The sequence below is a fragment of the Rhea americana genome, unplaced genomic scaffold (genome assembly GCF_003343005.1).
Source record: "Rhea americana isolate MKP2758 unplaced genomic scaffold, rheAme1 scaffold_44, whole genome shotgun sequence".
In the NCBI taxonomy this organism is placed as follows: domain Eukaryota; kingdom Metazoa; phylum Chordata; class Aves; order Rheiformes; family Rheidae; genus Rhea; species Rhea americana.
In genome coordinates, this window is record NW_028186579.1 from 4,132,987 (window position 1) to 4,157,191 (window position 24,205).

Below are 24,205 nucleotides of genomic sequence, written 5' to 3' on the forward strand. Positions count from 1 at the left end.
TGGCGCTCAGCCTTTGCAGCCCTGGGGATATCAGTAACACAAAGATTGCCCCTTGCAAGCTGCAGTGACCTGYGCCTACGGCTCTATCTAGCCCGTGAAAATGCACCGCTCCCCTGTTGTCGCTTTGCACAGCTCGATCCTGGTATCTCTTGTCGGGTTTCCTGCTGACTGACAATGTCAGTTACAACGTTTCACACAATTTTTCTTCTCTACGTGTGAAATTACATATCTAAGAACTGTGAAAAGAGAATCAGCAGGTTCCCGGTGTTGTTTCTCTCTAAGGAAGGAGAGTTAACTACCATCTCTGAAAGACGGACTGGGCAATTGCTTCAGGGAAGAAAAAAAAAAAAGTCTTGGAATATTTGTTCACATTTTAAAACACATGTGCTGTGTTTTAAATGTGTGTTTTAAGTCTGCTCAAAGTGTGTGTGTTTTCAGACAGACACAATACATCTCCTGAAAAATAGCTCAGAGACACTACTTGTAGTAAGCAAAAATTTTGAAGCTATTAGCAGAGGTTATTTCCAGAATTCCTAAACCTAAGTATTTTTACCAGAGAGATGATTCTGTGCGCTTACCCAGGCAGTTAACTTCAAATTTTCATTACTAAGAACAAACTGTAAGCTGACACCTACAGACTAAAAATTATTTGCCTGCTAATTTCAAACATGCTAAGTTTACTATACCAACTCTCAAAACAAAAAGGAGGAGTAAGACAGCTATTTTCTTACTTCTACTGCTGAGCAACAGCAAAGTGGGGTACTTTCTGCTGTAGCCTCAAGTCCATGGCTTTTTACTCACTAACTTAGGAAAAAGATTGTAATCTATTTGCCAAAATACAACTGACCCATTTTCACTAAATACAGGAAAAGCTTTGTATAGTTATTTCCCCTGACAAGTATGAGAGGGTTCAGACAAGATGAATATGCCAAACAGTGAAGCCACCTGGAATTCCTTATGAGGTACTACACATCTTCATTTTCTTTTTTTCTTTGCTCTCAAACCAAAAGCTGATCAGGGAAATTGAGAATCAACTAGCGCTGATAGGAATAGGCAAAAGTGGAGTCCATGAAGTTATGCCCTCTGTGCCAAAGCATTAGTACAGCTGATGGCAATGAAGCTGTGTAGATATATGTCAGCTGAGCCATTCAGTCCATACCTACATACAGAACTACGTATTATCTCATAACTCCCCCTTACAAAAAAAGAAAAAAGAAAAGAAAAAGAATGAGAGCAAAAACAACTTCCAACTAAAACAAATGAAGCAAGGATTTACTCAAACTTTCGGTCTGCTTAAGACGCGATGACTGTCCTCATTAGAAAACCAGTGTAGGACCGTTCCCCGGGTAGGTTTAGAAAAATATTCATTCATCTCTAGAAAGCCCACAAAAACGGGCAGCATGGTGCCTGTGCAGCCCCTCCAGGCTCGTGCGGAGGATAGAGCCCTTCTGTTTGCACGATGCACAGAGCCTTTTGCCTCAGTGACCTGCAAAGGTTCGTGCTGAACCAGCAACGCTGAGAAGACATTTTGCGTATTCTTTTGTCTCTTTTAATGCAACCGAGCAATTGGGAAGCAATGACGACAGCCAGCCTCTTCTGATGACTGATGTCTAGCACTTGTTCTGGGAACCTCTATTAGCCCATGGGCATGATATGGGGAGCTTACCCTCTATTTGTGCCTATCAAGTATTTTCGAGCACTCCCCCAAGCCCCTTCTCCTCACTAAAATGTCTCTGTCAGACACAAAGTCTTTCGTGCTCTCTTGCCTGTCCATAAACAAATCATAAACAAACAGAACTTTTCTTTGACTGAAGGGCTTAGTCCAGGAAGGTGGATTTTCCGTTGTCTGAACATCTACAGAGAGAAAAAAATCATCTGCAAAGGAGTATGGCTGAAATGGGAAAACATACCTCCTATTGAAATCCCATCCATGCTGTATCAAGCAGGTGAGCTCATTCACGAAAGCAAGCACCACATGGCTAAAATATTCCCCCATACTTCTAACCATTTTGGAATAATTAGTTGTCATTAATGTACATTTGGTTTTGTAAAGATCCTAAAAATCGTATTTCTTGCTAGTGTTTGTTCTGCTGAAACACCTCTTTGCTCACCCATTCCCTTAGCAGTCCCTGTCTGGTTATTATAACTGGTCACTAAAACAATCTCTTAATGACTAAATTACACTTCTACCTTGCATTGGGCAATTTTTAGTTATGAAAAGTTGGATATGTAACCTGTAGCTTCCCCAAGCAACTCTTAGCATATGTAATCAGGACTTACCCACCAGATCAAAATAGGTCTTGCTATCCTTGGCAGCAATCTGCAGGCTATATTTTTACACGGATAAACTGTTCTTGTACAGTTTCTTCAGTTCACCAGCACTAGCAGTCTCTCCTTTAATAGTAGGCATGACCTTTAGTATTAGGCAGGTGTTCTTTATCCGACCCTCAGCAAAGGTATTGTGGCTATGGTTTTAACATACTCTGTGCTTTGCAGTTGTGTATGTCAGCGTCTTAGAAAACGGTCAAGGGAGTTTTTCTTTTAACTCATTTTTTTTTTTTACATTTTAAGAATCACATTCTAGTGGGGGTATCATATCTTATTGTGTTCTTCTTTCTGTGCGTAACTGAGGAGTAAAGCAGAACTAAAGGAGACAGCTTCCCTCTAGACACCAAATGCATGCAGGATGAACAAAAACTGTCTAACTTACTGCCCCCATGACCTTTAGTGTTCAAATGCCATCGGCAGCACTTGACTACCTCCAGAAACAAAGAGGTGTTTTGAACCTCCAGAGCCCATTCAGGTTACACACCACGTGGCACATCGTGGTGGCAGATTTCTATGACGGGCCTCTTTACACTGAGAATTGGACTTTCAAAACCACTTCCACCAGAGCTTATATCTAAAAGGTAGTATAGAAATGAAAGGTGCATCTCAGTCCTACTCACTGGCACTTCCTGTTCACTGATGTATTTTCCTTTCTCCCTTTGAAAACAATATCAGAGCTTTCATTTTTTATCTCTATTCAGTGTCCAGTGTTGAAAGGCTGTTCTGTAAAACTGCCAAAGTTTCATCTTTTTAAATGTAGGCTATTACAGACAGCAAACTTGATTTGCATTAGGCATATAGGATTTCACAGTTCATTTTATATCCTAAGCATCACAGGGCCTTATTTGGGCTCTGAACCAGAGGGATTTGCTGCTTGCAAAGTCTGTGTATCCAATATCAAAATATTTCAAAAAGTTCATCTTATTTCTTCTGTCTGAAGTCAGTAATGAAAGGTGCAATTCTTGTGAACAGCCTTTGCTCACAAAACCCTCTAAACCCTCTTTAGTTTCATTAAGAGTGAATTAATGTAACACTAGATGATGACATTTAAGGGTCACTGCACTCCTATATATTCAATAGGATGGATATCCATCAAAATTATTATAGGACTAATCTTGCAAAGAGTCATTCAGAAGCTGAGGCTGCTCAGCACTCCTGAGGGGCTACAGATTTCGACATGGATCTCTAAAAACCCAACTCTTCCATTTGGTACACAGGCTAATATGTTGCTGTTGTGTTAGCTCCTTTTTCCTGGCTCACCATGATCAGGGAGCAATATTGTGCCTTCTGGGAGGCACCTGAATCCATGTTCATTTTCACTGAAAAAAAGATTATTGATAGAACAAACTGTCACTCCAGTGAGGTGAGGGAACGTCCTTTCTTTCTTTTGTGCAGGGATTTCAGAAGGGAGGTGGTTTGTAACTGTGAGACAGAACCACTGGCATTTTTCCACGTAGTTACAAAAAGCCAAGAAAAAAAAAAACAAGCCAAGAGTTACTTGAATGAGATTAGTCTGTCATGGTAACAGTGTTTATTTTACAGACCTAAATCTTGATTCCCCACCTTCTCTCTCTATGGCTGCAGACAGCTATTAGCTTCTCTTTTTTCATTAGTATTATTCCATAGGCATATTATGCCTTTAACAACATCTGTGTTAATGCTGCTACTTTTTGCTGATGGTTTGCCTAAACCAGAGGTACTTTACAATCGGCAGGCCAAAGTTTGGCATGCTGTGTGACACAGCCTTCTCTTGGCTCGGTAAAGGCTTTTACCACCATACTCCCACTCTGGGCCTTGACATCTCCCAAGCTAACACAGAGGATGGCAGTGACATGGCCCCAGGCCTGCCCTTCCACCTACTTGAACAGGTATGTCCACTACAGCTGCTGACCCAGAGGTCCTTGAAAGTCCCATCAATGACGTGTAAGAGTCCCTGGAAAGCGTATTGTGTTTTTATAAAGAAAACATAAGAAGCTTCAATCACACACCTGTGCTGTTGTTTTGCTCATTTATTACTCACCTGGATCAGGACATGGCATTTCAGGGAGCTCAGGATGTCTTCTGGCTCCCACCACTGGCTTCCTAGGCAATAAAAAAGCTTTTCATTGGTCTGACCTCCACATAGAGACCTGTGAAACTGAGCTCCAGAGTCCAATAATTAGTTTTCTCTTAAAACATGCACAAAAGTGGAAAGAAGGCTCTAAGACCTGCAACAAAACCACAGGCAAGCCTCTCTTCTACTCAGTACCTCAGATTTTCTGTTTGCACTAATTTTCTTCTGAACTCCAAAAGCTGTGGCTGAGAAATGAGTGCAGGTGTCAGCTCTAAGTATCACCCTTAATAAAATCCTAACTCACAAGGAAACCATTAATATTTAACTAATATCCATACTTCGGCACACAACTATGGAAAATTATGAGCATTTCAATTATAATAAGCCTGATTTGTTTTTTCAAATGGCAAAATAATAAAATCTGATTGTTATGACTCATTCTGTTGTTAAATCACAATCCAGTTGTGACTAATTTTAACCATATATGAGCCTTTATATATTGATTTAAGAGGGTAGGATAGTCTTAATATCAAATAATGAATATATTTAGAATTGCAAACTCCATAAATTTTTAATGTTTTTCCTGTTTTATTATCATAGTTCTAAAGAACATGGTATAGTAGAAAATGTTTCCACATTGTTTACGGACTTTTTGATAGTTTTCAGACAGACTTTTAAGCCCAGTATAGGTCTCTAAACTTCTCTGGATATTTTGATGTGCCTATATAAGCAGATCAAGAGAAATAAATCCATGAATCCAAAATGAACCCATGTATTAGTTTCCAAATGATGCCTATGGAACTGAGGGATGTCACAGTCCTTTGGGGACTCTTGGTATCTATAGTGCTGTTTGATAAGCTCTGATCTTTTAAATGATTATTTTCATAATCACTTTAAAGTGGGGTAACAATTTCAGCACAAGAGTTAGAAGTCCCTGTTGATAATCCAGTCTTAACTGAGAGCTTGCAGTCCTAGACTGCTTGTTGTATAAGGGCATAATAGAAAACACCAGACTCCCGCTCTTCATCAGCAGCTTTCTCTTGACATTTTCAGTTCAATTGCTTCTTTTCTCAGGGATGTAAGTCAAAGTAAGGGACCTGCTTGAGCAGTGTTTTATACCTGTCTCTAAGACCGCCTCCACAAATTAATTTGATAAGAACAGATACTGCACATTATTTCAGACAAAAAGCCAAGAGGCGCCAAGCAGCCTTACAGAGCTAGCCCATATCTAGCCACAATCAGGCTTGTGTCCTACTGTAACTATTTCATATTTGAAATATGTCAGATGTTTGAAAGTATCACTAGTAAAATGAAATATAATAGCCCAGTACATTAAAATGGTAACAATCTTTAAGTCTAGAGAATTATATCAGARAACTGTGCAAAATACAAGCCATCAAGGCATATAAATCAGCTTCACTATTTCATTACCACAGCTTGTGACCAACTCATTCTCCCGGCCTTCAGTCAGCAATTGCAATGAGTTAGTGACAACTGGCTGAGGACTTGCGTGTCAGCCTCCGTCCTGCCAGGGTTTTTAAGTATGTTCATGCATTTAAGAAACTGTACTGGTTTGGGGACAAGTACTCACACCCTGGAAGTGTAGTCTGTGCCCCCTTGCTTTGCTGGACTGAGAACAGAGAAGAGAAATGGCTTTTTGTGATGTTATAGCCATGCAGAGGCTGCAGTACCCTCCTCTTCATACAAAAGCCCTTCTCCTCCTTCTTCCTTGTCCCTGTCCCTGAATAATTTTCATGCTACAAGGAACATTTCCATAAGACATTGTGGGGTAGCAATAGCTGAGGTTGTAAGCAATGCTATTGAAAGATGAGAGGCTGGCAGAGAGAGCCATCAAACAAACCATGCTGGTTCTCTACAGCCCAAGGGCACCAAAATTCACTTTTTCTGAGCTCCTTTGCAAGCTGAATACAGGAGAGTTTGCACAGAGCTGGTATCCTCACAGTGCAAGAAGATATTCAGAGAGAGAAAACATTCATCTTCCTTGTTGCAGATGCCCGATTAGTTATGCCATCTTTTAACTACTTGATTGCAATTTGGCAGTAGTTTCTGAGCAAATTTAAAATCTAGTAGTTGTGTATATCAAATAAAGTGCTTTCAGTAAAGCAGACTCCAAGAATATGGATATTGTCTGCTTAAGTCTAAAATTAATAACTGCTGTTAGCACAGATATGTAAAAGAAGTAATATGTCATTACTGCACTTTTGTTTGGACTAATGTGTGTGATGTCTGCTCTACATCATGCTATATAAACATTCCTTCCCCTGATATTACTCTTATATATTTAGGATGAAAATAGGGCAAGAGGAAAGACAACTCACTGCTCTTTTGATCCTGATTTAAATGTTTTTCAGGAAAAAGTCTGTCCATTTAAGATAGCAAGAAAACATTGCCCTTTACCTCAAGCACTTCACAGACTCTCCTCTAAAGTACTGGAGACTGGGGATTAAATGCCTAGGTAGGATTCAGGCAGCTGCAAAAACTACTCACTTACATTGAAACATGTTGCATGATGCTCTGCTCTGTACATATGATGTACACAAAACAGCCCACACAAGCRCAGGTGTTCATTGGTAAGTGCTGCCAGCTGACGGCTGACAGGGAGAGGAGTGTCAACCGGTCATGAGGCCAGCAAGCAGTTCCCTGTTTTACCGAGTGGTTTACACCAAGGCATAGATGGTCTACAACCAGCCAAATGGCAGTACTGAAAGGACTGGCCAAGCTGGTGTCAGCACTGCACAGCCCTCTGCTCCCAGCTTCAGGCAGGTGGGCTTACTGAGGGCTGTGCACAGTCTTCCTACTCCAGTTTCTTCCAGGACACTGTGAGCCAGGCAGTGATCAAACTTGAATAAAGACAGAACTTCAAAAAGCCAAAAAGGACCATATCATATCAAAAACTCCATGGCAGAGTCTTACTTGTTCCTGAATGGGTCTAGTGTATTAAGGAGCCTGAGCCATGGTAAAACTCTTTAACGAGAGATGATCTCATGATCTTGAAATGGCACCTTGAAGCACAAAGATGATTCCCTGGTGGATCAACGATGTGGCAATTTTGCTGCACCCTTTCAAAGCAGTTGCTAAATGAAGCTGCATGTCTTGAGTAGGTTTAGGATAGAGCTAGATATCACTGAGAGACTTGAAGAAAAAGTACCTGAGCTTTCCTCTGGTTTCCAAGGCCGATTAATCTCAGAATGTTGTTAATAGAACTATTCAACTATACTTTTTAAATTATTTGTAACAGTGAAATCAAGTGAGAGGGAAGGTGACAAGCCATATCACAGGGAGGRGAAATGTGTCACTGAAGTGACTGCATGAATAAACAGGAAATATACTAGGGAAAATTCAATTTATCATGAAGGAATCTCTATGGTTTCAGACAGCCTTACTGTATAAGTATTCCATCAGAAAGCACTTCAGCAATGCTTTAAGCATCCCTGTAGAATAAATATACAGCCAGATCTGATGCAGAAGACTAAAATTTTACTTCCTGTAAATGACTGCTTCTTGGAAAAAGTAGAAAGCTAATCCATGGGGGATCCATGGGGAAGCATTTTTTTTTTATTTAGGYCTAAAAAATACATAGGACCTGCTTTAAAATGAAGGACCACTTTTTAAGAATGACTGTAAAGCACTTAAAATCAACMTTCCTACATAAGCAAACAGCCAAAATCGTAATTTTAGAAAAGGGAAGTATATAAAAATGAGAAATCTTGTTAAAATGGAATTTAAAAGGAGTAACCAAAAGAATAAAAATTTGCAGATACCACTTTTAAAGACACACTATTAAAGTCTCAGAGTAATTGTATATTACATATCCAAAAAAACCCTCAGAAACCAATCCTTAAAGGACCACACAAARAAGGCAGCGTGACTGTAGAATACAGTAAAGGCAGCTAATTGGGTAAAAAGAAAACTATCAAACAGTGGAGCTTATGCTCAAATGAGGRAAATAGAAAAGAACATAAACTTTAGCAAGTCAGATGGTAACTCATAATAAAGTAGGCCAAAAAGATTGTAAGRAACAACACACAAAAGACATAAAAAGTCATAATAAAGTCTTTTTTTCAAACACATTAGATGCAGAAATTCTGCCAGGGAATTTGTAGGGCTGATAGATGATCATGGTGTAATTAGAGTGCTTATGAAAAATAAGTAGGGAGTAATACACATGGGGAAAAGAAACCTAACTGCACATACTTAATTATGAGCTCTAGATTAGCTGTTACCTCTCTGGAAGAGATCTRGTAGTTCTTGCGGTGCTTCAGYGAAAACATCAGCTCAGTGCTCAGCAGTGGTAGAAAAACAAGTAGAACATSAAGAACTGCTAAGAAAGGAACAGAAAACAAAGTAAAAATGGCCATATATAAATCCATAAAAATGCCCCTACCTTGAATCCTGAATACTCTGTGTTGACAGGGTGAGGAGGAAGCTGTCTGTACGAGTGTGAAGTCCCAGGTCCTTCTTCTCATCCCATCTTATAAAATAAGAACTGGGAAAACAAAAATWTTCTTGGTAGATTTGAAAAACAAATGCACAATATTTAGTTAAACTGTGGATGGTGCCATAGGATGTAGTGGCAACAAAAGTGTGATAGGTACAAAAGTAGTTACCTCAGTTCATGGAAGAAAGGTCCACCAAAGATGTGCAGGAAAGGCTGAGGGACTAAGAGACCCTAATCTTTTTGAGTGGGAATGCAGTAGAGTGGTATAAGCTAGTTTTCACATGTTTATAAGTAGCTTTGTTGTCTGCTCAACAAAAGGTGCAAAATCTGTTAAATAATGGTGATACTGGAAAAAGAAAATCTCTTGCAACTGCTTTCCCAGCTTTATATGACCATGTCTTTAGGTATCTTGCTATCTAGTAAAATTCAGTGTCTGTTTAAGGGCTCACACTCCTTATCAATACATGGGTAGAGTCAAGTGCCTACCACCAGGCCTCACAAAATCCAGTTGAGAGGAAACAKCTTAATAACCAGCAGAAACCGGTACCAAGGTAAACTCTGTCTTTGGGATACAGGTTCTTATCCCCAGTCAGGATGCTCAAATCTGAACCTCCTCTGGAGGGAGGTGATTGTGCTGCCCTCGCTCACAGATGAGTGGAGGAAGGGACGGCAGTAGAGCCTCTATCTGCTTGCCAACARATCAGCAGTTTAGGTAGTTCCCTAAGTGAGCAATATACATATTGTTACATCTCTGTCCCTTCATTTCTAGGAGAATGTCTTTGGTATCATCTGTAAGATATTTGCAAGTGGGGTACTCAGTCCTTCTGCTGAAGGCTACTCTGAGTTTTTTAAAATATTAAATATCAATGACTGAGAAAGGGAGAGAACATGACTCTAYAATCTGATGGTGGAGTCACTCAAAGCAGAAGGGGAGGAGACCTGGATCAGAGCTGCTGCTGTAGTTAAGATAGTCTTCTCCCACAGGCAAGTGCCCTATCCAGTAAGTGAAAGGTATCTTTGCATTGTCCCCATGCCTGGATCAATTAATGTTCATTCTGACAAAGTGAAAAAGTCAATGGAAGGAGGCCTTGAATGCCAGAAGACACTCTTGCCTGGTAGTTGAGAAACCRCTCTGCAACACATGAGTTCAAAGCACCTGAGAAAGGATTTGAGTTGTCAGTCTACTGCTTATTGGGTGAAATGACTATGTTGTTAAATACAAATGTATTCAGATGCYCATCTGCAGGCCTTTGCAGGTGAGAATAATGACCTCTTGCAAATACTGAGGCTTAAGGACGAGATGAGTGCCAAACCACTTAAAGTCATCAAGATTTGGACCATTCTGGCCCTGCCTTTCTGTGCTAGAAAAGGTTTCATTTTGGAAATATAGGCATTTGCAGATTTATGGTTGTTGAGGRCTCAGGTATCTGCAGTGGCAATTAGGTCCCAAAGCTGTTTGTGGACTTATTGGTTACTTCTTAACTGATTCCATCTGCTTCAGTCAAGATGCTCTTCATGGGACCTTTGTCTCTGTATAAATGAAACTAGCAGGATCCAGCTTTTAGGGCACTCACCRTAAGGCTGCCCGTTTCCTTGACAATTGTCTTCCGAGCTAATGCATCTTGAATAGCTTACTCAATACTTGGATCTTAATCTCTTTTAGATTTTAGGCATTATTCAAAAGAAGCTGTAGAAGAATTAAGTATCATTGGGGGACGGATATTCTTGGAAGCCAGTCTAAGACTGAAAGGAAAGCCTGCTGCAGCAGARAGTCCTGCATAGTTCTTTAACTTCAATTCCAAGTTCAAAAGAAACTCCTCCAACATTATTTCTCTACTAAACACATAATAAAATATCAAAAACCCTYCCCACTTTTTACACCAATCTGTACACAGCTTCTTCCTAGGGAGGGAAAGAGAGAAAGAACCACACACAATACATTGCTTTAATATGCTACTGGACAGCAATTGGATATGAAGGGCACAAAACAGAAATGAAGATACCAGCTTTTACATTAACTTTTTGCCTTTGAAGAAAGACCAAAAGCAAGTTTGAAAGTTCAGATGTAAAGGTCTTCTTTTGGCCCATGCCTTTGATTTCCTCTTTAAAGCCAGAATTTACTTTGCTTCCAAGGACTGACCTTTAGAATAATTATTTGCTGCAAGTGGTAGTTTATCTTCCTCATTTTTCTTGTCCATGAGTCAGCCAACAATATTACCACCTCTGGAATACTTTTTTTGGCACAAGAAAATGGTTATTGTATAAATCTATTATAGTAGGTCAGAATATCAGCTGGTGTGAACTGCTGTAGCTCTATGAGAGCTTCGCCAATTTGCACTAGCAAAGAATATGTCTCTGTTGCTCCTGCTGCCAGAATTCATTCCAACTTCAGTAGAAATACAAGTTTCCATTAAAATCTTTCAGTGGTTTCTGCTGGGCAATCAGAAGCCCTGTTACTCTGTTCCAAAACCTAATTGCCATCTGGAACCAGTAGTAACCACATGAGAATTTTAAACTGTAATATTGACAAGGCTGCCTCTGCTTAGGTTTGATTCACCGCTGTTACCGAACATCTGTACCACTTCAAAGAGTTGAGCGGAGTCCTCCATGCTGTATTCAGCACCTTGTGCTTGCCTTAATCACTTTCTTTACAACCACAATTCTTTCTTCTCCTCCTAAACACTAACATTTTGCGTTTCAAGGGAAGAATGAGCTATAAAGGGAACATTCTGTCTCCTTCAGGTCTGACTAGCATTTCCATCCTCCATTTACAAACCCAGTGTAAAAACTCTCTGCACCACATTTCAGACCTCCTAAGTGCATCCRTTTAGTTTCTATTCTGCCATATGCATCCTCGCTCTGAGATATTTTCTTTCTTCCTAAGAGCTACCATTTTCCTCAATTCAACTTCAGATTCTTCTTCCCCCTTAGCTTCTGACTGATCCACTTAYTGTTTTGTGATACACACAAGCACATTAATAGATTTTAAGGTCAGAAAAGATCATTAGGATGACTGTGTTTCACCTAATGAATTGGACAGACCAGAAAATTTGCCCCAGCYCCCAGAATATTCCATTCACTGAAAAATGGAGTTAACCCTTGGATGGAATTAATCACTGGATGAGCTACAGAGGTTTTCTAAGAAAGGAATAGCRTGTATTCAGGGCTATTCCCCTTTCAGTGGTACAAAAATCATAAAACCCAAGCCATTTTGAATGCTAATGGCTCTATGGTCTCTTTATTAGTCAGCTGAATAGTCCACCTTGTAACATATTATTCATATACATCTTGCCTCCTGCTTGGTTATGCTACTATTTGACCCTATTGTAACTGCTGAGATATATTGTGCAGCATATTTTATCATTCAATCAGAGGATAACATCTTTGCTTTGTTGTAGAAGGAGGATAAAGTTGGAGACTGCCAATATTGATCTGCAGTAGGCAAAAAAATAAATATTTTTAATAGTATAAGCTGCACCCTGTAAATATTGACCTGTGCTCCTACATACTTAGTAGTTTTACTTTCAGAAGTTGATGTTACCTCAAAAGGTAACAGTAAAATGGAACCAGTGTTGCAAAATTAGCAACCTCAGTGTGATTTCCCATCTCTGGTTTCCGTGCCTAATGTGCAGTGGCAGCTAATTAATGCTGTTCACATGTGAGCAGTCTTACTTGTACACTTGAGCAACAACAGCTCAGCAGCCTATCTGCAAGTCTCACCCAGTCTGTAAGTCTCACCCAGAATCTATCAATTCACTGTATTTTGCACCAAATTTTTTACATGACTATTTCATTCTTCGTAAGACTCACGCAAAACCTAGCACAAGTAAGATTCAGTCTTGAGTCACAGGTAAGGGCCTGCTCCTGCCTTGCCGAAGCTCACAGAAGAAATCCACACTGCCTATTCTATTTTGTGTTACAGCCAGAAATTGCATCAAGATAGCAGATGTGGATTCCCACAGCACAAAACAGAGCCAGTGTGGTAAGTTCTTCACCACGTCTTTCCTCTTCTGGCCCCCAGGAGCACCGGAGAACGAGGAATGGGAGAAGGAAGAAGCCAGAGACGAAACCTACCAGCATTTTTTGAGTTTGGCCCCATTACGCCAACCAGCTGCTGCATAGAAACTTAGGTTGTAATATCATCCCCAAATAATAATAACTGATGTAAATAGATTTCCCGATGTACCAGTATCTCTCTTTCAATGTCYTGCTGACTTGTTAAAAAAAGAAGTCAGTAATTCCAGCCAAACCTCCTACTCAGCAAAGTGAATCAACAAGTTGTAACAGCCTGTTAGATCTGATCTAACTTCATAACACGTCCTTTCTTCTTCCACAGTTACTTTGGAAGTGCATTTTAAGAAGATACTTTACTTTCTTGCATACTCTTTAAGCCTGAACTATTAATTTAAATACAATATAATCCTGTCTGCCCTAAATAAGACTGTGAGAATAACATAGAATATACCCAGAGAAATATAAAGGAAATATGCTTTCTACATGGTTATTTTTTTCAGATTTTATTTGCACATATTCAGTATAATTATAGTTTGAGTGGGCTAATTTCCATACCCACATAGGCAATATTTTCCACATAAAGGTTCACATTGGCTTTAGACCCACCCACAAGCTATTTACTTGCATGATATACATATAAAGATCAAGCTTGTCGCTTCTTCAGCCAAACCTGAATATTTTCACTTGTGCTTCTTTTGCAAGACTGTTTCTCCTGAATAAGTTGTTTCAAGTTTATACAATTTATTTTATGAACTTTACATTGCAACACATTTATTCTTTCACCTAGATATTCATTGCAGCCTCAAATTCAAATACAGATTTTGAGCACTCAAAAGGTTAGGGAGGTTTACAGAAAAGTTTTATTTTGGCTATTTTCCAAAAAAGAGGATATTTTCAGTAGCTAGATTTCACTTTCAGTTCAATTTTTTACCACCTCAAAGTTCAGTGGAATTTGGATCATACACTTTTTCATTTATTTTAATTCTATGTCAGCTTGGTTCTAATCACCAGACAGAATTTGCAGATTTGCAGATATGAGAACAGGCAAAATACTAAGCAGCAGCACAAGCCAGCAACCCATTTTCCCACTTACTTTTGGAACTCTCCCACTAAGCACTTTCTCAAGCTATTTCTAATGGAACTATTGTAAACATGCTCCTYTGCCCGGATTTTCAGATGGAAAATATGATGACGCTGTAAACTGCAGAGTAGCACAGAGTGAGGACACCTCTGCAACATGAAGACTCCCAAAGAGATATCATTTGCATGCACACGCTACAATCTCCGGGAAATATCTTCTCAAGCTTGAGAAACTTTTCAGTCCCGAGGCAACCCCCTGATGCTATGACTGTCTTCAAAGTGGTGTACCAGTGTAAAATGAGCATTTTTTTCAAAGGAACACCTCCTAAGCACAGGAAGTTTTTCAGGGTAGGGTTATTCCCAAACAACATGAAAAGCTTCAAAGGGGAAGCACCACGTGATATGAACTCTTGAGAAAAAAGAAGGCTAGATATGTATACATGCACACAATGTGAAATCTTTCAGGRAAAACATGCTGTCCTAAGTAATATGAAGGGTTTTGTTTTGAAGAAGCCACCCCCTACTGTGGCAGTAAGTATGCATGTATGATTACTAAGATGTCTAATTAAATTATCCTTATCTGAATGCCATCTGAACTTAACAAAGCAGATAATAAGTTCCAGAAACAGATACAATGTGGGGGGCTAAATTATTTTACTTCTAAGAATTGKAGCTTGAAATTAGAGATGGGTAGGTAATAGAGAACATGATTTCCCTCAGCCCCCGCTCTCTGCACCTGAACTGTCCCTTCCTTCAGACAAATCATTGTGCTAAAGTGGAGCTAAATGTCTAGGAGACCAACTGTCCGTACTCTACTTCTGTGAAAAGACAATAAGCTGCCTTCCAACTTCAATTACATAAGTGGATTTCCTCCAGATTTATACAAAGACAAGTGTGCCTGATATTGTCTTATACTGTTGTGCTGATGAAGCATTAATTACAAACCACCAGAGTACAGTCAACTCTTGATTGTTCTTGGGAGATTTAAGCAGGCTGCAGACTCTGCACCATGGACAGAAAGCCTCCAGAGGTGGTTTTCATGGAATTAGTTATCCTGAGGGAAAGCTGTTGGCTGGGGCCCAACACTGTGAAAATGGGCCTCAGCAATACAGCCGCTTACACATAGACTGAAGATTGTACTACTGAGTCCTGACAACTCAAGACAACTCTGGGCAGAAGCCATCAAGTGTTCAACACAACACTCCTGGATCCCCAAGGTCTGGGAACACTGTACTTCCAATATTTCTGGATATATTCAGTATGGGGCCATGTTAATTGAATCCATCACTGGCCCTGATGGATCAAAGCTAGCTCCTGAAGATCCAGCCAGATTTAACGTTTCCTTCGTATTCTGAACGGGCTTATCATCAAAGAGCTAACCTAGGTCGGTGCAACATCTGAGATAACCAATGCTGTTTCAGTCCAGAGACCCAAGAAGTGGTGCAGAGACCAGATTAGCTTCAGCATCAGCTACAAGTCCAGTATGACCAGCTGTGAGACAGGGCTAACAAGCTCGGATAGATCTTACAGCTCCACCTATCCTATTAAATTTAGGGTTCAACCACTCTCCTGCAAAGGTCCGTATGTATAATTAAAGCATGTTCTGCAGCACAGCTTTGGTCCAGGCTATTTGGTCAATACACAGGCAATGTCCAGACATGGTATGAGGAGAATTTGGCCAGAGATGGTTTTTGGAGACAAGGTCCCTCTGGGGAAAAGTGGCTTGTGTGGCAGGGAGTTAGGGAGTGTAGCTGCATGACTTCAAGACAGGCCAGGCTGTTTTCTCTGGGGCACAAAGAACAGGACATGGCTAGTTTTATTGATAGATCCTACAAGAGTTACCTGGTATGTCTCTGTGCTGGGTCACTGAGTTTCTACTTAGGAAAGAAGAATTCAGCTTTATGGAGCCTGCTTTGACCTGATGCCCTACCTGTGCTACCAGGAACAAAGCCTGAGCAGCTTGCTGGAGAGACCGGTGCTTCGGGGAGCAGCTGCCTTTGCCTAACTGCTCTCCCAGCAACACATTCCATGCACTCCCATCACGWAGGATTTTTATGTTATCTGGGGAATTTTCTTTTCTGCAACACAAATTGAATATTAGTACCTCTTCTTCTTGGCCTAATGGTCAGGTCAACTTGAAAACAATAACAGTTTCTAAACCTAGCCAACAGGCATAGCTGCTGGTTGTTAGGAGAGCCATGTGTGCTATGACACAAAGCCATGTGTGCTATCTCACTTGCTTTCCGATCCTCATGGTCTTGTCTGGTCTCCAATGATGTCATGCTTTACTTAGCAATGGAAGAATTAAAAAATGCTAACAATTCACCGCTATGATTAAATCTGTACTTGAAAAATGAATGCATTCACATCTATTTATGGCTTTGGAGAATGTGTTTTTAGGGGTATTCTCAAAATTTATCAGTTACTCTGTAAAGCATGACTGAAACTATTTGACTGTATTAACTGGGTGTACATGAAGATTCAGCAAAATAATGCAAAACAACATATTTTTCAGTGCACTGTCACAGCTATAATCAATACTAGACATGTTGTATCAATACTAGACACAATATGGCATGTGCTGTGTAGTCACCTAAATAAGACCTTGGTAGCTACAGAAACTATCTACTGACTGATTCAGCATGAAATTCGCTGATCCAAGGAGCTTTCTGTTTGCTTCCTTAATAACAGACTGTAAAAATGGGGACCAGAGAGCAGCCCATCTACTATCCTGCAATTTTAGAACTGGAACTGAGTTTCAGGAAGACCTTTCCTGGGGGCAAGCATGGCTCATGACAGTGTCGGGATGCATGGGCTGAGCCCACGCAGATAAGCAGTCCCAGCCCTAACAACGGGCTYTGACAACAGATTTCACAGGTATTTTTTTTCCACAGAAAATCTTCACAGAAAAGATTGCACAGAAATTATGGTCAGAAGGGACTTTTAGATTGTCCAGTCTAAATTCCTAGTACACCATTAGCCAGGAAGTACTAACTAAATTCCTTGTAGCTGTCTAAACAGCTTGAATACAGCAAGCATTTCAGTAGTCTAGAAGACTACAAACAGCAGATACTACGCTTTTTAAATAGTAGTACAATCACAAACAGATGCTTTTAGGCTTGAGGAATTTCAGATGAGTTATCATTAATAAGGGAGTGTGGAATGCTTCAGTCTGGCTCAATAGAGAATTAAGGACCAAAATAAAACTATCATTAGTTGTTATGGTCTCACAGAAATTTGCCCCCGGACAAACTTATTTGGATTTCCTTTCTTCACAAAATTACTTCTACATAAAAAAAGACAAGTATGTTGTGATAACGTACTCTGACTTCTCCAAGGCATTTGGTTTGCTCTCACGTGGCAGTAGGATTCAAAACCACAGGTTACATCGATTAAAAATGGAATCACTGATAGGTTTGAAACAGAGCTGTTAATAAGATAATATTAGTCAATGTTGCTAGTGAGATTCCAGAAAGACTCAGTCTTGCTTCATTGCTTTTTGGTGTTTATGTAAAAGATCTGAACAAAACTATAGAATCTTTGCTGTTAAAATCTGCACGGGATCTAAAGATCTGTGAGGTTAAAAAAAAAAGAGAAGGAAAAATTACAGTTGCGAGGTGATGTGGATCATTTGATTAAACGGTCACGATCTGACAGGGTGTGTTTTAACACACCAAAATGACAGCTATTAAATTGGAGAAGGGGGAATACAGGCTCTTCTTAGAGGACGAGGGGATTTTATCTTGGGAAGCAACAACTCCAAAGAGGATTRTGGGGTCACCATGGGCAACTGCCTCAACAGCCAGCTGCAGGGCAGCCTGTGGCAAAAGAGAGCTAACACAATCCCTGAGCATGTAAGAAAGAAAAACATCAGGGAGAAACAAGAAATGCTTCTGCACCCTGTGGGAAGGCTCCTRTCGGGAAGCTAATCGGTAGCTTCACCACCAAGTTAGAGGGAGGGTTTAAATCCTGGTGCTGCTACTGACTCAGTGCTGCTCACTTGTGCTGGTGGGATGGAAGATGCTGTAGCTCCCCTGGGAGCATCTTCCCCGGAGAAGGGCACCCCGAGTCCAGGCTGCACCATGGAGAGCCCCAGCGCATGCACAAGCCAGAGGAGCTGCAGTGGGTGCAATGCACCTACCTGCGACCTTGTGCRTACCCACAGACCTACCCACGCGATGGATACATGCTGATATGGGCTCTGGGTTCCTGCCTTTGCCTTCTGATGCTTTTCAGTCACTCCACTATGTTGTAAATATCGATTTTAATAGTAATGATAATTTACAAATCTAGAACGGAGGTTGTTGTTTATTTTACTAAGGAAAATTGTATAGTTACATTGAATTGCAATTATTTTCCAAAATGAAATGTGATTGATCTCATACTTACTCTCTGCACAAGAATTAGCTATACAATCATTCCTTTCTTTTATAGCAACAAGAACTGCTATACCTGCTAGGAATTAAAAGTAATATCATAACAAAAAGGCATCTGTTGAAAAAGAAGAATTGCAGATCATTACAGACATGTGCAGTCCAGGCCTCTTYGCTCTAAAGGCTTCATTAGAACAACATGTAGAAGAAGCAGCCAATATTTTAAAAGTAACGTGAAAAAATCTGTACATCATTTGATTTTTTCTATAACAGCATCTTTACTTGCATGTGATCAGATTATTAATCAAAAAGCTGGCAATATATATTTTTAAAAACTAGGTACTTAAAGATTTATCACTTTGCCATTCACACAGAGATGTGCATTTTACATGTTGGAAAAATGCCCTGAACTACAGCAAATAACATTTATACAAACCCTGGAAAGCCAGAATTCCATATCTAGTGCTAATGATGTTTAGCATCTAACAGAAAGCCTAAGAAGGAACTTTAACATGTACTATTAATACCATGCATTTTAGGTAGATATTGAGTACCCAGCTCCAGTGTGATGAATGTACACATAAACCTCAAAATTAGTCTTAAAAGCATATAAACCACTTCAGTTGTTAAGATTTTCTAAAACCCACGTGTGTGGGTAATATCACTAAAAGCAGGTATGTTGGATAAAAATGAATGATGTCCCTTTTCCAGTATAAACCCAGGAGTTCATCTTCCAGTATTGTTTATAAATAGAAGAGAGTCAATTTGCTTAGGATCTGCAGGACGTTTCGGTACTCCATTTAGATAATGACAACATTTTTAACACAGCTATCACTCATTAGGTCAAGAGGTTGTGATTAATCAAGAACTGTTTTGGTTTAGTCTGATAGACATCTAGTCTCTTTAGTTTACAGTTGAATGAAGATGGCTTCAACAGTTTACAGAATGAGCTGCAATGATACATTAGACCGAAATTGAGATGGAAGAGAGACGTGTGATCTATTTTAACCATTCCATTTGCATTACAATGTGCCGTGGGTGAATTAGTCTAGGCACTGCTAGAGTAAATTAAAATCTGCTGGGAATGTGTGAATGTATTACACAATAGAAATTCACTGGCAGGTTGTAGCTAGATGTCTGCTGAATGTTACCAGGCAATATTGTTGGTGTTTGGACTAAAAGAAAATTTTTTGTTTTAATAACAACCGACTGGCTGTTAATGGCTGATTGGGTGATGAGAAAACCTAAGGCAAAACGAGTTATGACAAGAACTCTCATGAGAAGCTGTGTTTCCAGGGCATATTTGGATGGATATCCAGACCAAGGCAACGTAGGCCTGTTCAAATAAACTGTGGAATGGACATTCACACTTTTGGAAGATTAATGAAAATGAAATAAACCTCCAAATATTTGATTACAGAATAAAATGTCTCTTGGTACTATAAAAACTTATGGTCAYTGCCTAAGATTATCTGCCAGCATTTTTCCTTCAACAAGCTCTTTCTGATGCAGTTTTCTGGGCTGTCATAAGGTCTTTCCTCAAGAGGAACCACTCAACCAGGCAAAAGGAGTATGTCCCAGGGAAGCAGTGTGCACTCAGTAGGAAATGAGAAAGTATACTCAGCTACTTGCATTATCTGTGAACACACATTGTGCACCCACAGCCATCAATGACATTTGCAATCTACAGCCAGCACTTCTTTTGAATAACTCCTTTGTAAATCATACTGAGAGGGCCCACATTGCATGGAGGAATCTTATTGTTCATCTTCACACAATCAAGTATATTAACCTGTATTGAATGCAAATGCAGTGCAAAGMTGTTAAAAATGTTATACAGTACTGTAGCTTTCCACCTGAGCTCACAATATTTTCATACTGTTTATTCCTTACAGAGTGAAGTCTCCAAAATCATTTTTCTTTTTTAATAAATGCACTTTGGATGATGTAGCTCAGTGAAGTACCGTCATCTTCTTTTTCTCCTGATCACATTTATTCACACAGATACACACACGAACACATGCTTTTGCGCTTCGTACGAATGATGCTGACAGACCTATGGCAAAGTAGCACCTTGTGTACAAACAGAAATCCTCCAAAAGTTTCTATACTTTTATAAAAACAACTCCTGTTAATTTCACTCTTCCTCCTTCTCCCCAGACCAGGTAATAATTCTGTGCCAAGCACTACACATATGCTTTCTTTAATACTACAAACCAACAAAAAATATGAACAATTACAAAATACACACACTGCAATCTGTGTGACCTCCAATATTGTTATTGATTGGAGGCATCTGAGAAAATACGGTAACGATATGGCCCTGTAACTAGCATCACAAATTTCCCTGGCTTTAATTAAAGAACACAAACTAGAAAGTCCAGAAGCTGCATACGGACAGCTTTGTGGTTATTTGACCGTTTAATGTATATTTCCATGCTTGCCAAAAATGAGCATCGATTCGGAAAATCCAGTGGGTTCTGGTGACCCATCATTACCCACAGCCCCTGCCGGACTGAAACACCTTCCTCACGGAGGGAATTCCTCCTTGCGACAGTCTCTCTCTCTCTCGCTCTCTCTCTCTTTCTCTCTTGGGACTCACTTGTCCTGCTTTTGGCATGACTCAACTTCTTGTTGAGTCGACCTTTGCCCCTTCAAACGAAAGGGTTTCGTGCCCTGGAAGCTGGTTGTGTTAGTGACTTCCACTGAACTAGAACATTATCCCCCTATAGTAACATTGAAAAAATGCAGCATAATACCTGCATTAATTATTGAAAGAATAATATACTTTGGGAAACGGAAATGCTGGACAGACCTAAAGCTCCTAAGCAGGGCACATCAAAGGGTGCATTACACATAGCTGGAGGATTAATGTCCCTTTATCTAATGATCAAATTAATGTTTTTATAATTTAGCATGCTATTAAAGAGATTTTAGTGAGAACAATACTTTCAGATAAAACCACAAATTCTAATCATTAGGAAGTTGCCTCTGCTGATCCTATTAATAAAAAGCATATCCTAAGTAATCTCTGAAAAGTGAGTGCTTTTGGTATATACCAGGAAGGCRAGAGATTATTTTCCTCCTGATTTTCTAAAGAAACCTCAGGAGACAAAACCCCCCCAAGTCTATCAAGGACTGCAGTGTTTCCTGAACTAATGCACAGGGAAAAAAACAAACAAGTGAAATGCCTTAAACAACTTATATGAAGGATTTGCACAGGAAAGAGGAACTTCAGCAGGAAAATTGAATCAAAGGAAAACAGACTGTTAAGAAGACAACACAACTCAGGCAATGTAAATGCCTCCAACTTATTTTTTTCTAGTATTTGATAAAATCTAGAGATTAGTCCTATGACAAACGCCATAATAATTTGATCATCTACCAGTTGTCACGGTCATCAATATTTTGGAAAAGGAGTCAATTCAGCGCTCAAATGAACATAGTATGATTGTAAAATACTGAGCAACAAATAGAGATTCAGAAGAAAATCCAAAAATTTTAAAAGCCCTTACCTTCCCCAGCTTTCTGTGGAGAGAGGGTCTCTCCTCGTACCATTTCCTCTGGCAAGCTGGCATCCGATGCTGTAATTCACATTAAACAGCAGTCACCCCACTGGGGTTCCAGCAGACCATGACAAACTCTCCTTTCACTTGTGGGAGCTGGAAGGCAGGCCACAAAATCCTCTTTATTGTAACGTGTCTCATAGTATGGAAAAGGTTTGAAACTACTAGGAAAGCATATGAGGATAGATTTCTTTCTTTTCTTTTTTCTTTTTTTTTTTCAAATACACAAGTGCCTTAGTGAATTAATGAGAGTCCACCTTCCAACTCTGACCCCACTGCACAGTATATCTGCCTTTGCCTCCCTTYGCCTCCTTATAATGTCTCAACATGTTTGTCACCTAGTTGCGTCCTTTAGTGATGATTTCTTAGGAAAAAATAATGAATAAAAATACAGGCTCATCTTTATAAAGGATCTATYGGACCTACGAGCTGAGATTTGATCCTTTGGTAGCTAAAAGGCCTTGAAAGGCCTGAGGCCACAGTCACCTCCAGAGCTTCACGGGGGTTTGAACTCAAGGCCTGAGGCCATGGTTGCTCCTCTCCATGGGGCTGGTGGGAGAGCTGTGGACATGTGCCCCTGCCATGGTGGTCTGCATGGGTAGTACTTCCAGGACAACAGGGTGTTTACTGCACAAGGCGTGACTTATGGCATCTGAATATCAAAACAAAAATTAATATCCCAAAAATCCTGAATTTGAAGTCTGGGGCCGTGAAAATGTTGACAGTCCCTCTAAATGCATGAGTTTTTTATGTTAAAAATCTTCATGGTTCCTTTCCTTTGACAAACTGTTGGTGTCCTGGATGATACAAGTAAAAAGAAAAGTGTTCTAGCTTATAAACATAGAGTTGAAGTAAAACAACTGCAGCATCTCTAAAACCTCCCAAATGAGGCTCAGAAAGCTCTTTGCAGATATTAAAGAATTAACCTTCATATTAGCAACAGCATGGTAGGTATCTTATTCCCATTTTATGGARGATGAAATTAAATTAGAAAGATGCTGTCTTTAATTAATGTTATATTTTTGCTTGGTGTTAGAGAAAAGTTACATTTTTTCCCTGTTCACATGGTGCATATGGCACGTTCAGTCACTTGGATGGTCTCCACATCCAAGTGGAGGAAGTCTCCTACCCTTCCTGCAACAAAAGAAGGGAAAAAGTCATGCTCCTGAGCCCTCGCTCCCACCCTAGCTTGCAACTGCTCTATGAAATACGACCTTCCTGCCTATGCAGAGTTTCATTAAAGTCAAAAGGGCAGAGGCAGAGTACTTCACACTAATTTGCAGAAGATGGTGTTAGAAATGCCACAGGAATTAGTAGGAGACTCCGGAGTTAGGACAGCAGTTAAAATTAGCTGAATTTAGAAACTCAGCTTGTGCTCTTTGGGTTTTTCCTCACGAGGGTCTTCCCCCGGCGGGTCGCCTGCATGAGCAGCGAGCAGCTCGATCCAGCTGYGGCCCRGAGCCRCCGCCGYCCCGGCACTGGTTCGAGCTGCCTGGGGAGCAGCAGGGTAAAAGCTGCAATTATGAACCTGCATGCACGGGGGATTGGGCAAAAAGGTCACACAATCCACAGCGCTAGGCCTTAGGAAGACCTTYTGTTAACACCGTTTCTCATGGCAGTGCTCATTTATGTCCTTGCACTGCTTCTGGACAGTAATTAGATTGTSTTTGCACAGCCCTTGCAAAGCACCAGGCGTCTGTAATTCCCTTATTCCTTTCTGTTTCTCCATGGCACTTCAGCTACTCAAGTTCAGTGCAAAATCTTTGGAGAGTTTTTGGAAACTGCTTTCCAGAACTGCCACTGCGCAGCCAGGTTAGGACTCTTTGCCTGCACAGCAGAAAAATAAACTGAGCTAAGGTTTCTTCAGTTCAGCAGTAATGGAGTGGGATTTCATTTAATTTAGTTAAATACTGTTGCTTGACAGACTGAAATGTGATCTCTAAGGCAGAGATTAAAAATGGTGGACCKAGTGCAAACTATTTGGGGTTTTTAATTAGTCTTCTGGTGAATTATCCTAATTAAATTTGTCAGAGAATCATAGGATATACTGCTTGTGTAGAACCTGATAATAGCTGGTCATTCATCTCTCTGTCTGCTAGCTATTACAGTCTCCCGATAAAAAACATCCACTGCTGGAAAAAACAGCATTCAGAACTTTGAATTTGATGCACAACACGTAACTAACTTTCACTTAAGCTTAAGATGGAGTAAGTGGAGAAATGTCTGTAATTTACACAGTGTGCGCCAAATTCTAGTGTTGGTCACACCCAGGGCTGTACATGAATGTATTTTGCTGAAGGGAAGACCTGGCACAAAATGTTGTTTTTTCAAG